This window comes from Triturus cristatus, chromosome 1_1 (genome assembly GCF_964204655.1).
Source record: "Triturus cristatus chromosome 1_1, aTriCri1.1, whole genome shotgun sequence".
Classification (NCBI taxonomy): domain Eukaryota; kingdom Metazoa; phylum Chordata; class Amphibia; order Caudata; family Salamandridae; genus Triturus; species Triturus cristatus.
The window spans coordinates 593031230-593046306 of record NC_140579.1 but is presented as its reverse complement, the minus strand read 5'-3'; the positions used below and the strand labels follow the sequence as shown (position 1 = coordinate 593046306).

General features: G+C 52.3%; 1 long non-coding RNA gene across 1 annotated transcript in view; it reads right to left on the bottom strand.

Annotated features, from left to right (window-relative positions):
* LOC146870678 (uncharacterized) overlaps positions 1-15077 on the bottom strand; it is a 315755-nt gene that overhangs the window by 172640 nt on the left and 128038 nt on the right. The window lies entirely within an intron of this gene.

The window sequence follows — 15077 nt, the reverse complement described above, 5'->3', positions numbered from 1 at the left end:
AGGAGTGTGTCTTACAAGTGTACTGCCTTACAGCATGCATGACCAATGTTGTGCCCTCAGACATGATGTGCATGAGTGGGGGATGTGCATAGTGCAGGGACGGTCGCTTCTGTTGCTGTCATATCCATACAGGACCATAGAGGACTGTGGCCACTACAGTCCCCTGGGGCACCTTTTCCTAGGTATCATGTGTGTCATCCAACAATGTGGACATTCTCTGTGTCTTCAGCATAGGTTGGGCTCTGTGGCATTGTACCCTGGCCTAATTTGTATTTACGAAAAGTGTGCTACATGTGTCTACTGTACAGGGTGACCCAATTTGGCTTGTGCATACTCACAGTGGCCAGTGCCTGTGTGTCTTGGTACAACTATCTGATGATGGTTGTTTGTCAATTATATGTGTGGACAGGCTCACAAGGGGTACTTTGTGTACACTCAGGGTTTATTGAAGGGCATGTTTGTAATCCCCGAGTAGGAGGTGTAAGTACTTCCTCTGTCTCAATCACACTGTCTCAGGTAGGGGGGGGGGTTGTGCAGGAAAGGCCTTCATGTCCAAACCTTATGTCTCCTTGCCAGGTCTGGCCTGTGTGTGATGATTGTCTGAACATACACTCAACATGCAGTGACCCAGTCATGTTGGGCATGGTTTAATGTATTTGCTAAGCAGCATGTGCCAAAAGTTAGGAGACATGGTTCCTGCTCATCCCTTTTTTGGCAACGGTGTGTGGTCCAGATGCTGTGCTCGACTGTCCCCAGAGACTGGCTCCTCTGTCTAATTTGATATCAAGTTATTTGCTGTTGTGTCATGCTCTCCATTGTTTCCCAGTGGCATGGTGGGTCAACCAACTGTGTGGTGCAGGGCCTACATATGTGCCTAGTATTGTAGATGTTACTCATGTTGTTTTTCATGCTATGCACTGTGACCTATGTAGTTTTGAATCATGTGTCATATGTATACAGGTGTCTGATTTTTCCTGTCTCTTCACCTTGCCCACAGCATCGTCGGGGGAAACCAAGGGAGACACTGGCACGGACCTTGAGGAGGGATCCAGCACCGGTGCCACCAGTGCTGGGGAGTCTGGCGCAGCGAGTGGCATGGAGGCCGAGGGGAGTGAGGCGGAAGACCTATCCAGTCCCACGACCGACTATGACGCTGAGAGGTCCGAGGCTGAGCTCCCAGAGGGGGCGGAGGCTGCTGCCAGACCTGAAAGCAGCACTCCATCTCTCGCCGCCCCCTCCATTACCATCACCGGCCTCCCACTTGCTCGGGTCCCTTCCGTTCGTGCTAGGCGCCAACATGTCTCCTTCGTGCCAGGCACCGCACCCCCTGCCCCTGTCTCCCCTGCTGCCGTCAATGCGGAGTCTTTGGACATTCTGCTGCAGTTGCAGGTTGGTCAGACATCACAGCTTAATGTCCTCCATGGCCACACCAGACTGCTGACACAGATGGTGTCGTACATGGAGGGCATGTCAGCAGCGATGTCTGACCAACGGAGGTTGCTGAGGTCCATAGACTCGTCACTGACTGCAGCAGTGGGTCTCCTGCAGCGCTCCGTCCCCCCCACTACCCCTGCACCATCCACACTTCCCACTCCCATGCCTGTCCCAAGCACACCCAGACGTCCCCATGCACGCACCCCACCAGACACAGGCAGCACACCACCAGGGAAGGGCAAGCGCACACCTCCTGTCACGCACACACAGGGGGAAGTAGGCACACCCACTGGGCCGGGGGGCAAACGGCAGACACGCAGCCACAGTGGGAGTCCGCAGTCCTCACGACCCACTTCCTCCAAAACCACTCCCCTTAGCTCTCCTGCCCAACAGTCGGACAAAGAGTCATTCACTGCCAGTGTGTCCCTCAGCCCCAGTGTGACACCACCCCGCAAGCGGTGGAGGCAGCACCCGGCCAGGGTAGTTGAGTCCCCCCCCTGTCCACACCCTCCCCCAGTAGCGCTGCAACCCATCCCTCTGACCCCCCCCCTCCTTGGGGCCTGTGGTTCCTTCGTGTGCAGGGGAGACGCTGGGAGAGCTTGCGACCGTGTGCAGCGCCATCCTAACCACCACCTTTAGCGCTGCCCCACCCCCTGTGGTGGAGTCGTCCGTCCCTGCACCCACAACACCTACCCTTGCCCCTCCTGTCCCTGCGGTGCCTGGTCCTTCCCCCCCACACAATGCCCCCCCTTCTGTGGATGATATGGAACAGTGAACTGTGCAGGCAAGCTAGGGGATACGCGTCCCAAAGTGTCCCCCACCAGGACTTCGCACATGGCCTGGCCTATGGGCCCTGTATATAGTGGACATTTATTTTGCAATAATGTTTTATGCTGAATAAAGCATTTTATATTCCATGTGCACACTAATGCTTTTCTGGTCTTGCTGTTGGTGGTGCTGCTCCATGATTTGGGGTGGTGATAATGTGTTAGGTGTCTGGGAAATGTTGTAGTGTGCTGCTCATGGGGTGGACCCTGGTATCTGCGTGCCATCACAAGGTCTCTGCAAATAATCTTTGGTCATGTAAGCTCCTTCTGTATGGTGACATTGTCCCAAGGTGTGTCCCTTCCTCTGTGGACCCTGACATCTTGCCTGCAGGGTGTTTCCCAATTGTTGTGCTGAGCTGTGTTTACATTTCCTGGGTGTGTGACGGATCCCTTCAACTTTGGCCATGCATGCTCAGCAATGTCTCCACCTGCATCATTTGTGGCATCCTTGGTGGTCACTGTACTTGTGTATGGAGTATATTGACCTGACTTCATGTGGACATGTTCCCTTTTCCGCACTATGTATGTGTGTACTCCCAGCCTCGCACACATGTGTTACGTGTTCTGCAGGGTATTTGGTCACCTGACTGACAATTGTGGGCATTGTATCTGTGCGTACTCCACCCTTTTCCTTCCATGGGAGGCAACAACTTGTTGGCTGCCCCAGCACCTGTACATTCCTATCAGTCCTGGAAGGTGCGTGACAGTGTGTGTTCCCTTTGGGTCTCTTAGTTTAGTAGGGTGGCACATGAATATACAGTCTTGTTGCATGCTCTCAGTGTGTGTATTGTGCTGCCAGCGCCAGGGGTGGGTATGCATGTGTCATTTGTCATCACACCCACATGTGGTGTGTCATGCAGTGGGGGATGGACATCCACCCTCATGGGAGTAGGACACTGCTGTCAGTGATGTGTTGGCATGCCACTCTCAATATAGTCGCACTTTGTGTATGCCTTCATGCACCCATGGAGTTTTGCTAATTGTAGGATGGTGTTCACACCACCATGTCTCTGTCCACTGCCGGGAGGACTCTGCACCCACCCCTCCAATGTCTGGGCACTGCTGGGAGTGTTAGGCACCCACCCCTCCTATGTCTGGGCACTGCTGGGAGGACTCTGCACCCACCCCTCCTATGTCTGGGCACTGCTGGGAGGACTCTGCACCCACCCCTCCTATGTCTGGGCACTGCTGGGAGTGATAGGCACCCACCCCTCCTATGTCTAGGCACTGCTGGGAGTGTTAGGCACCCACCCCTTCTATGTCTGGGCACTGCTGGGAGTGTTAGGCACCCACCCCTCCTATGTCTGGGCACTGCTGGGAGAACTCTGCACCCACCTCTCCTATGTCTGGGCACTGCTGGGAGGACTCTGCACCCACCCCTCCTATGTCTGGGCACTGCTGGGAGTGATAGGCACCCACCCCTCCTATGTCTGGGCACTGCTGGTAGTGTTAGGCACCCACCCCATCTATGTCTGGGCACTGCTGGGAGTGATAGGCACCCACCCCTCCTATGTCTGGGCACTGCTGGGAGTGATAGGCACCCACCCCTCCTATGTCTGGGCACTGCTGGGAGTGTTAGGCACCCACCCCTCCTATGTCTGGGCACTGCTGGGGCTGATGGCCACACACTCCACTGGCGATGTACGGCCCGTACCCACGTCCCAAAGGCATTGGTACGGTACGTACCCCTACGGCACCCCAACAATGGGGCTACGGCCCATACCCACATCCCAAAGACATGGGTACGGGCCGTACCGCCATTGTTGGGGTGACGTAGGGGTAGGCGTGGTACGACTCGTACCCACGTCCTATAGGCATGGGTACGGGCCATACCCACATTGTTGGGGTGCCGTAGGGGTACGGCCCGTACCCATGCCTTTGGGACATGGGTACGGGTGCCGTAGGGGTACATACCATAACAATGCCTTTGGGACGTGGGTACGGGTTGTACCGCCATTGTTGGGATGCCGTAGTGGTAGGCGTGGTACGACCCGTACCCACGTCCTAATGGCATGGGTACGGTACGTACCCCTACGTCACCACAACAATGGGGGTACAGCCCGTACCCACGTCCCAAAGGCCTGGGTACGGGCCGTAACGCCATTGTTGGGGTGACGTAGGGGTGGGTGTGGTACGAGCCGTACCCACGCTCTTAAGGCGTGGGTACGGTGCGTACCACAATTGTTGTGTTGACGGTTCGCATCCATGTCAACTTCCGTTGTGGCGGACGCAGGCCTTGGTGGACACGCCCCCACCCCCGAAGTGACCAGGCCCTGGGGGTCAGGTATGTACAGGGCATGTATGATTTTGAACTTGGGTGGGGGTTATGTTTCCTGCCCCCCCTTTGCCCCTGGGTGTTGTTCTGACCTTCTGCGGCATCTGCGTCGGTTCCTGTACACCAGGTGGACTGCTATGAGGGCCGGGATGACACGTAGGTTGGGGTCCATGGCTGTCCGTCGCGTACAGGTGCTCCTTCTGCGCGTCGTCCTGATTTCCCGGCAGTTTTTGGCTGCCGTAAAATATTGTCCGTGCGGAGTGACGTGGGCACGAATCGTACTTGCTGGTTCGTGAAACGCTGCCTGACTCCGTCCGGACGTTACGTCTGCGGTGTCCCAGATCAGAATTGTGGGTATTTTTTTGTCGGTCGGTGGTTTTTACGAATCGTATGGAAATGGTGTTTCCGTACGAATCGTACTTGCATGTTTGTATGGTGTTTTTCCAGGGTACGAGTCGGACGGAGAAAACGCTCCGTCCGACGGTTCGTACTTGGGTCTTAACGGATCGGAATCAACACCCTAGTGTGTGGTTTGTATTACTGTGTACAGTCCTTTAATAATCATTTACATTATTGGCAGAAGAACAGATTTAATGATTCTAAAGGCACACAATAAAGCATAAGACGCTTTGGGTTAAAGTTGCAGACTTCAAAGACAGGTTGCCATGGACTCATGTAACGCATATGTTGAGTCATCAGCGTATGGGAGCACACGTTGAAGGAATTACTTGGCTGATAAAGCAGCCAAATCTGCAATTGCCACAGCTACGGTTGCTGCAATTACTCGTTCTAAAACAAGGATAGATAGTGATATCTTGGCTGCTTTTAACCCCTTCGATGCTCATGACGGAACGGTTCCGTCATGAGCATCGGTTGGGCTGTGCTCATGACGGAACCGTTCCGTCATGAGGACAGCCCCCGGGGGAAGCGCTGGCGCTCCCCCCCCTTTTGCCTCGATCTTGCCCCCCTTTACGGGGGTGGCAGCGGAAGAGCTTCCGCTGCCACCCCCGACCCCCCCCGAGCCCCCCCACGCTTTCTGATGACGTCAGCGCGCACAGCGCGCGCCGGCGTCATCAGGAAGCGTTGGACGCGCTGGAATCCATTTCTTCCAGCGCGTCCGAGGGGAGCAGAGGTAGGTGTTTGGCGTCTGGTGGGGGCCGCGGCGGTGAAATCTCTAGTATTGAGGCATCGGGGGAGAGGAAAGAGTATTTCCTCTCCCCCGATCTCTCAATACAGGGCATTCCTGCTCCACGATCGCGCACAGCGTCGCGATCGTGGAGTAGGGATGCCCCACTAGACACCAGGGATTTTGTATTTGGAGTTTGGGAAGCGACCCCTTAGGCAAGGGTCGCTTCCTTGGGCACGATTCTTTGGCAAAGTCTTTTCTGCCCCCCCTGGGGGCAGATCGGCCCGCTTTATGCGCGTTTCTGCCCCCAGGGGGGGCAGAAAAGCCCACTAGTCACCAGGGATGCTGTTTTTACTATGTAGGAAGCGACCCCTTGGGCAAGGGTCGCTTCCTTGGGGGCAAATTTTGTGGAAGTCTTTTCTGCCCCCCCTGGGGGCAGATCGGTCCGCTTTCTGCGCGTTTCTGCCCCCAGGGGGGGGCAGAAAAGCCCACTAGACACCAGGGATATTGTTTATGCTATGTAGGAAGCGACCCCTTAGGCAAGGGTCGCTTCCTTGGGGGGCCAAATAATTTGAAGACTTTTCTGCCCCCCCTGGGGGCAGATCGGTCTTCTTTCTGCCCGTTTCTCCCCCTAGGGGGGGGCAGAAAAGCCCACTAGACACCAGGGATGTCTATTTCGTTATGTAGGAAGCAACCCCTTGGGCAAGGGTCGCTTCCTAGGGTGGTAAAGTGATTAGGAGACTTTTCTGCCCCCCCTGGGGGCAGATCGGTCGTCTTTCTGCCCGTTTCTGCCCCCAGGGGGGGCAGAAAAGCCCACTAGACACCAGGGATGTCTTTTTCTTTATGTAGGAAGCGACCCCTTGGGCAAGGGTCGCTTCCTTTGCGGCCTAATTTTTTAGAATACTTTTCTGCCCCCCCTGGGGGCAGATTGGTCGTCTTTCTGTCCGTTTCTGCTCTTTGGGGGGGGGGCAGAAAAGCCCACTAGACACCAGGGATATAAATATTATTGTAGGAAGCGACCCCTTGGGCAAGGGTCGCTTCCTTGGGCCCCTAAAAGTTTTGAAGAATTTTCTGCCCCCTCTGTGGGCAGATCGGTTTTATTTTTTTGCCGTTTCTGCTCCCATTGGAGGCAGAAAAGTCCACTAGACACCAGGGAATTAGTTCAATTAGAAATAGAAGTGACCCCTCGCTTCCAGGGTGCAATTTGTTATATGTATTTGGCTCACCTGCCCCGGGACTGAATAGCCTTTTTTTTCCTGCTGTTTTCTGCCTGACCTGGCACACAAACCGATTGACCATTTGGGTAGTGACATGGCATGTTATAATGTTTATTGTTATATGTTTTGTGATTTCCAATTGTAATGTTTTTTTTGTTTACTGTTTTGTTCTAGGTGAAGGCTTTTCTTCTGTTCACGGTGACATTTTGGTTCTGGTGGTTTTGCTGTTTGTGTTGTTTGGTAAGAGACTGTTTTTTTGTACAATGCAAATGTGTTTGATTTCTCTGCCTGTTTTTTTTTGCAAATGGTGTAATAATAGCAGTATGTTTGGTTTTTGAGTTTCAAAAACTTTTTGCATTGGTGCATGATGTGTATTTTGTTGTCTTGTGAGTAATTTTTTTTTTTTCTTCTTTCTAGTTTGATATCGTTGGTCTTTGCTGTGTCACTGCAGAGTTTGTTTCTGGTGAGTGTAGCTGTCTCTTTTGATTTTGGATTGTATAGTTTTTGAGTACATTGATCTTATTGATATAAGGTACACATTTCTTTACTTACTTGGTTTGCACATTGTTGGTTGTTGTTGACTTGTTTGTGCAGTCTTCCATCTTAGTAGGTATAATGGCTAGCCGCAGGATGACTGCTCAGCAGGTTGTTGGTTTGCTGTTTGAGTCTTCCTCTGATATTGGGTCAGAGACTGACTCTGCTTCTGAGGGAGAGGGGGCAGGGGACGATTCTGGCAGTGAGTTTTCTCTCCGTATGGGGTCATCGGATGATGAAGATACTCTTAGCGCGGATGAAGTGCCTGTGTTAGAGGAGGAGACTGATGTGCCGATAGTGCGGCAAGAGGCATCTGGGCTGCAGCCTGCGGCTGCAAGGCTTCCCGTTGGTGTAGTGCGGCAAGAGACATCTGGGCTGCAGGCTGGGACTGCAAGGCTTCCCGTTGGTGTAGTGCGGCAAGAGGCATCTGGGCTGCAGGCTGGGGCTGCAAGCCTTTCCGTTGGTGTAGTGCGGCAAGAGACATCTGGGCTGCAGGCTGGGGCTGCAAGTCTTCCCGTTGAAAGTGATGACCTCTGGGTTGCCCCTGGCATGGTGCAGCCGGAATTTCCTGAGTTTACTGGTGTTCCAGGGTCTAGAGTGAATACCGAGAACTTTTTGCCTGTAAATTTTTTTCAGTTGTTTATGGACGATGTGTTTTTGGCAGAGATTGTTGAGCAGACTAATTTGTATGCCGAACAGTTTTTGAGGGACAACAGTGCCAGTCTTAAGCCACACTCTAGAGCTACCCGGTGGACTCCCACAAATGTTGAAGAGATGAAGAAGTTCTTGGGTTTAACTTTTTTGATGGGCTTGCTAAGGAAGCCATCATTGGCTTCATATTGGTCTAGCAGTCCCTTGATGGCAACGTCTATTTTTCCGGCAGTCATGAGTCGTGACAGGTATTTGCTTCTGCTTCGGATGATGCACTTTGTAGATAATGGTTTAGCGTTGCCACGAGATCACCCTGATTGTGACCGTCTTTTTAAGATTAGGCCTGTCCTTGATCACTTTGTTGATCGATTTTCTGAGATTTATGCCCCTGGTAGAGAAATTGCAGTGGATGAGTCTTTGGTGTTGTTCAAGGGCCGCTTGGTTTTTAGGCAATACATTCCTAGTAAGAGGGCACGCTATGGAATAAAGCTGTATATGCTGTGTGACAGTAGGACTGGATATGTCTCTAATTTCAGGGTGTACACCGGTAAGGAATCTAGGTTTAACCTCCCTGGTTGTCCGTCCACTTTTGGAGTGACTGAGAAAATTGTTTGGGAACTTGGAAGAGGATTTTTTAACAAAGGCCACCATTTATATGTAGATAACTTCTACACTGGTGTACGGTTGTTCAGGGAATTGGCCAAAGTTGACACTTTTGCTTGTGGCACAGTCCGCTGTAACCGTAAAGGTTTTCCGAAAGAACTTGTTTGTCAAAAGCTTGTGCGGGGACAGTGCAGTGCGTTGCGTTGCCAGGAGCTTCTTGCTGTGAAGTTTACAGACAGGAGAGATGTCTACATGCTGACTTCCATCCATGATGAAAGCACTGCACCTGTGACTGTTTGGGGTCAGGTCGCTGAAGCGCGCAAACCTGTATGTGTTTTAGACTATAATAGGTACATGGGTGGTGTTGACAGAGTAGATCAGAGGTTGGAACCTTACACTGCTCTTCGTAAGGCTTACATTTGGTACAAGAAGTTGGCTATCCATCTTTTCCACTTGGCAATGTTTAATGCTTTTGTTGTGTTCCAGGATTCTTGCCCTGAGTCAAAGATGACTTTTGTTAAGTTTCAGGAGTCTGTAATAGGCAGCCTTGTTGTAGTGGAACAGGCAAGTGTTCCTAGAGTTGGACTGGTGGAGGATGTTGCTAGATTGAAAGAACGCCACTTTCCAGATCACATTCCTCCCACACCCGCAAAAGATTTTCCCAGTAGGAGATGTAGAGTCTGTTGGCGAAGAGGTTTGCGGAAGGAGTGTCGTATGTACTGCCCCGATTGTCCCTCTCATCCTGCACTGTGTCTCTCTGCTTGTTTTAGAGCGTACCACACGCGAAAAAATTTTTGGGAGGATTCTTGAGTGGTAAAGTGAACTGGCTGGTCTGTATTCTTTGGATAATTTGATTCTGTTTCAATGTTGGTGTTAGTGCAATGTATTTAGTTGCTGATTTTCTGTTAGAAGATTTGTATCTATTTGCAATTTGTTTGTGTTTTTATTTTTTTCTAAAAAAATCCAAAATGTGATGGCGGTGTGTGTAGGCTTGCGCTTGGCTGTTGGTGTGTGTGGACTGGCACTTGGTTGGTGGTGTGCGTGGAATGGTGCTTGGCTGACGGTGTGCGTGGACTGGCGGTGTGCATGGACTGGCGGTGTGCGTGGACTGGTGCGTGGCTGGTGGTGTGCGTGGAATGGTGCTTGGCTGGCGGTGTGCGTGGCTGGTGGTGTGCGTGGAATGGTGCTTGGCTGGCGGTGTGCGTGGAATGGTGCTTGGCTGGTGGTGTGCGTGGAATGGTGCTTGGCTGGCGCTGTGCGTGGACTGGTACTTGGCTGGCAGTGTGTGTGGACTGGTGGTGTGTGCGGACTGGTGTTTGGCTGGTGGTGTCCGTGGACTGGAGCTTGGCTGGTGGTGTCCGTGGACTGGAGCTTGTCTGGTGGTGTGTGTGGACTGGAGCTTGGCTGGCGGTGTGCGTGGAATGGTGCTTGTCTGGTGGTGTCCGTGGACTGGAGCTTGGCTGGCGGTGTAGGTGGATTGGCGATTGGCTGCCGGTGTGCCTGGACTGGCGATTGGATGGCGGTGTGCCTGGACTGGCGCTTGGCTAGCGGTGTGCGTGGACTGGCGTTTGGCTAGCGGTGTGTGTCGACCGGTGCTTGGCTGGCTGTGTGTGAGTAGTGACTTTCTGCTGGTCACTACACACACTGCTAGCTGAGTGCCACTCCACGCAATCCTTCTGCCTGTGTAGTTGCTGTGTCTGGATTGTGGGCGTGTGAAAGTGATGGGCCCTTGAATGGCGCTGTGTGCCGGTGTGAGTTTTGTTATGTGATGGGCCCGCGGCTGGCGGTGTGAATGGTTTTGTATGTCTCACACGTATGAAAGGTGTATGAATGGCCTGTAAAGAGGTTGGTGCCTTGTCGTGGCTTTACAGCTCACGAGCTGTGAGTCAATGGTTCAGTTTCTTGCCCTTTCAATTATTACCAGTGCATTTCATTTTTTGTGAAATCACTTGGTAATACAATTTTATCTACTGAACCATCACTCACCCTCGTGCCAAATCCAACCAGTATGTGCGTGTGCTTGCGGGTTAGATGACTGTGCAGTAATATTTGTTTTTTTGAAGCAGGGTGTACCTTGTCCCTTTTTGGTGATTTTTGTACTGTGTTGCTTTTGTACCTGGTGGTGCGAATGGTCTTGTTTGTATCACGTATGAAAGGTGTGTGAATGGCCTGTAAAGCGGTTGGTGCCTTGACGTGGCTTTACAGCTCACGAGCTGCAAGTCATTGGTTTGGTTTTTTGTGAATTTAATTATTGACAGTGCATTTCATATTTGTGAAATCTCTTGTTAATAAAATTTAATACACTGAACCATGACTTGCCCTCGTGCCAAATCCAACCAGTATGTGTGTGTGTTTGAGGAATAGATGGTTGTGCAGGAAACTTTGTTTTTTGTTTCTCTGCCAAGGTACACTTTCCATGTAAGAATAACCCACCAACTGTAGATATTGTCGAAAACCTTTGGGAGTTCATGGTGATGTCTCTCTAGTGATTTGAAAAATATTTTTTATCCCCATTGTCCTGTAAACCTCAAATTGTCTGCCACATTTTCTTTGCAGTATTATTCCTAAATTCTCACGCTGTAGTAACAATAGGTAATCTGGTTATGCAAGGGGGGTTACTTTTGTTTTTTGCCCAGGGCTCGGCGGCCATCTAGGGAAACCTTTCCAACCCACGCATTTCTGAAAAGTAGACACCCGGCGGCTTCCAGGGAGGTATGGCTTGCGTGGATCCCCCAACGTTTCCTTACCCAGAATCCCCTGCAAACCTCAATTTTTGCCCAAAAAATCACTTTTTTCACACATTTTGGGGTGGGAAAGTAGTGGCATCACCGGGCTCACACAAATTTACCACCACCCAGCGTTCCCCCAGGTCTCCCGGTAAAAATGGTGCCTCACTTGTGTGGGAGGCCCAAGTACCCGCGGCAGGCAAGGGCCCCAAAGGTAGTGAGGCCACCTCAAGATGGCCTATCGCCAAACCACCTGGTTTTGCAAGGGGGGTCACTTTGGTTTTTGGCCCGGTGCGCGGCGGCCATCTAGGGAAACCTACCAAACCCAGGCATTTTTGAAAACTAGACACCCGGCGGCTTCCAGGGAGGTATGGCTTGCGTGGATCCCCCAACGTTTCCTTACCCAGAATCCCCTGCAAACCTCAATTTTTGCCCAAAAAAATCACTTTTTTCACACATTTTGGGGTGGGAAAGTAGTGGCATCACCGGGCTCACACAAATTTACCACCACCCAGCGTTCCCCCAGGTCTCCCGGTAAAAATGGTGCCTCACTTGTGTGGGAGGCCCAAGTACCCGCGGCAGGCAAGGGCCCCAAAGGTAGTGAGGCCACCTCAAGATGGCCTATCGCCAAACCACCTGGTTTTGCAAGGGGGGTCACTTTGGTTTTTGGCCCGGTGCGCGGCGGCCATCTAGGGAAACCTACCAAACCCAGGCATTTTTGAAAACTAGACACCCGGCGGCTTCCAGGGAGGTATGGCTTGCGTGGATCCCCCAACGTTTCCTTACCCAGAATCCCCTGCAAACCTCAATTTTTGCTCAAAAAATCACTTTTTTCACACATTTTGGGGTGGGAAAGTAGTGGCATCACCGGGCTCACACAAATTTACCACCACCCAGCGTTCCCCCAGGTCTCCCGGTAAAAATGGTGCCTCACTTGTGTGGGAGGCCCAAGTACCCGCGGCAGGCAAGGGCCCCAAAGGTAGTGAGGCCACCTCAAGATGGCCTATCGCCAAACCACCTGGTTTTGCAAGGGGGGTCACTTTGGTTTTTGGCCCGGTGCGCGGCGGCCATCTAGGGAAACCTACCAAACCCAGGCATTTTTGAAAACTAGACACCCGGCGGCTTCCAGGGAGGTATGGCTTGCGTGGATCCCCCAACGTTTCCTTACCCAGAATCCCCTGCAAACCTCAATTTTTGCCCAAAAAATCACTTTTTTCACACATTTTGGGGTGGGAAAGTAGTGGCATCACCGGGCTCACACAAATTTACCACCACCCAGCGTTCCCCCAGGTCTCCCGGTAAAAATGGTGCCTCACTTGTGTGGGAGGCCCAAGTACCCGCGGCAGGCAAGGGCCCCAAAGGTAGTGAGGCCACCTCAAGATGGCCTATCGCCAAACCACCTGGTTTTGCAAGGGGGGTCACTTTGGTTTTTGGCCCGGTGCGCGGCGGCCATCTAGGGAAACCTACCAAACCCAGGCATTTTTGAAAACTAGACACCCGGCGGCTTCCAGGGAGGTATGGCTTGCGTGGATCCCCCAACGTTTCCTTACCCAGAATCCCCTGCAAACCTCAATTTTTGCTCAAAAAATCACTTTTTTCACACATTTTGGGGTGGGAAAGTAGTGGGTACTTGGGCCTCCCACACAAGTGAGGCACCATTTTTACCGGGAGACCTGGGGGAACGCTGGGTGGTGGTAAATTTGTGTGAGCCCGGTGATGCCACTACTTTCCCACCCCAAAATGTGTGAAAAAAGTGATTTTTTGAGCAAAAATTGAGGTTTGCAGGGGATTCTGGGTAAGGAAACGTTGGGGGATCCACGCAAGCCATACCTCCCTGGAAGCCGCCGGGTGTCTAGTTTTCAAAAATGCCTGGGTTTGGTAGGTTTCCCTAGATGGCCGCCGTGCACCGGGCCAAAAACCAAAGTGACCCCCCTTGCAAAACCAGGTGGTTTGGCGATAGGCCATCTTGAGGTGGCCTCACTACCTTTGGGGCCCTTGCCTGCCGCGGGTACTTGGGCCTCCCACACAAGTGAGGCACCATTTTTACCGGGAGACCTGGGGGAACGCTGGGTGGTGGTAAATTTGTGTGAGCCCGGTGATGCCACTACTTTCCCACCCCAAAATGTGTGAAAAAAGTGATTTTTTGGGCAAAAATTGAGGTTTGCAGGGGATTCTGGGTAAGGAAACGTTGGGGGATCCACGCAAGCCATACCTCCCTGGAAGCCGCCGGGTGTCTAGGTTTCAAAAATGCCTGGGTTTGGTAGGTTTCCCTAGATGGCCGCCGCGCACCGGGCCAAAAACCAAAGTGACCCCCCTTGCAAAACCAGGTGGTTTGGCGATAGGCCATCTTGAGGTGGCCTCACTACCTTTGGGGCCCTTGCCTGCCGCGGGTACTTGGGCCTCCCACACAAGTGAGGCACCATTTTTACCGGGAGACCTGGGGGAACGCTGGGTGGTGGTAAATTTGTGTGAGCCCGGTGATGCCACTACTTTCCCACCCCAAAATGTGTGAAAAAAGTGATTTTTTGAGCAAAAATTGAGGTTTGCAGGGGATTCTGGGTAAGGAAACGTTGGGGGATCCACGCAAGCCATACCTCCCTGGAAGCCGCCGGGTGTCTAGTTTTCAAAAATGCCTGGGTTTGGTAGGTTTCCCTAGATGGCCGCCGTGCACCGGGCCAAAAACCAAAGTGACCCCCCTTGCAAAACCAGGTGGTTTGGCGATAGGCCATCTTGAGGTGGCCTCACTACCTTTGGGGCCCTTGCCTGCCGCGGGTACTTGGGCCTCCCACACAAGTGAGGCACCATTTTTACCGGGAGACCTGGGGGAACGCTGGGTGGTGGTAAATTTGTGTGAGCCCGGTGATGCCACTACTTTCCCACCCCAAAATGTGTGAAAAAAGTGATTTTTTGGGCAAAAATTGAGGTTTGCAGGGGATTCTGGGTAAGGAAACGTTGGGGGATCCACGCAAGCCATACCTCCCTGGAAGCCGCCGGGTGTCTAGGTTTCAAAAATGCCTGGGTTTGGTAGGTTTCCCTAGATGGCCGCCGCGCACCGGGCCAAAAACCAAAGTGACCCCCCTTGCAAAACCAGGTGGTTTGGCGATAGGCCATCTTGAGGTGGCCTCACTACCTTTGGGGCCCTTGCCTGCCGCGGGTACTTGGGCCTCCCACACAAGTGAGGCACCATTTTTACCGGGAGACCTGGGGGAACGCTGGGTGGTGGTAAATTTGTGTGAGCCCGGTGATGCCACTACTTTCCCACCCCAAAATGTGTGAAAAAAGTGATTTTTTGGGCAAAAATTGAGGTTTGCAGGGGATTCTGGGTAAGGAAACGTTGGGGGATCCACGCAAGCCATACCTCCCTGGAAACCGCCGGGTGTCTAGTTTTCAGAAATGTATAGGTTTGCTAGGTTTCCCTAGGTGCCGGCAGGGCTAGGGTACAAAATCTACAGCTAGTCACTTTGCCAAAAAAAGGGTCATTTTTCACTCCAAAACGACGTTGCGTTTTGCGCCGTTTCCTGTCGCGGGCACTAGGCCGACCCGCACAAGTGAGGTACCATTTTTCTCGTAGGACTTTGGGGAACGCGGGGTGGGTGGAAATTTGTGGATCCACGCAGATTACAGAACTTTCCATCACAGAAATGTGGGGAAAATGTGTTTTTTTTGTCAATTTTTTACGTTTGC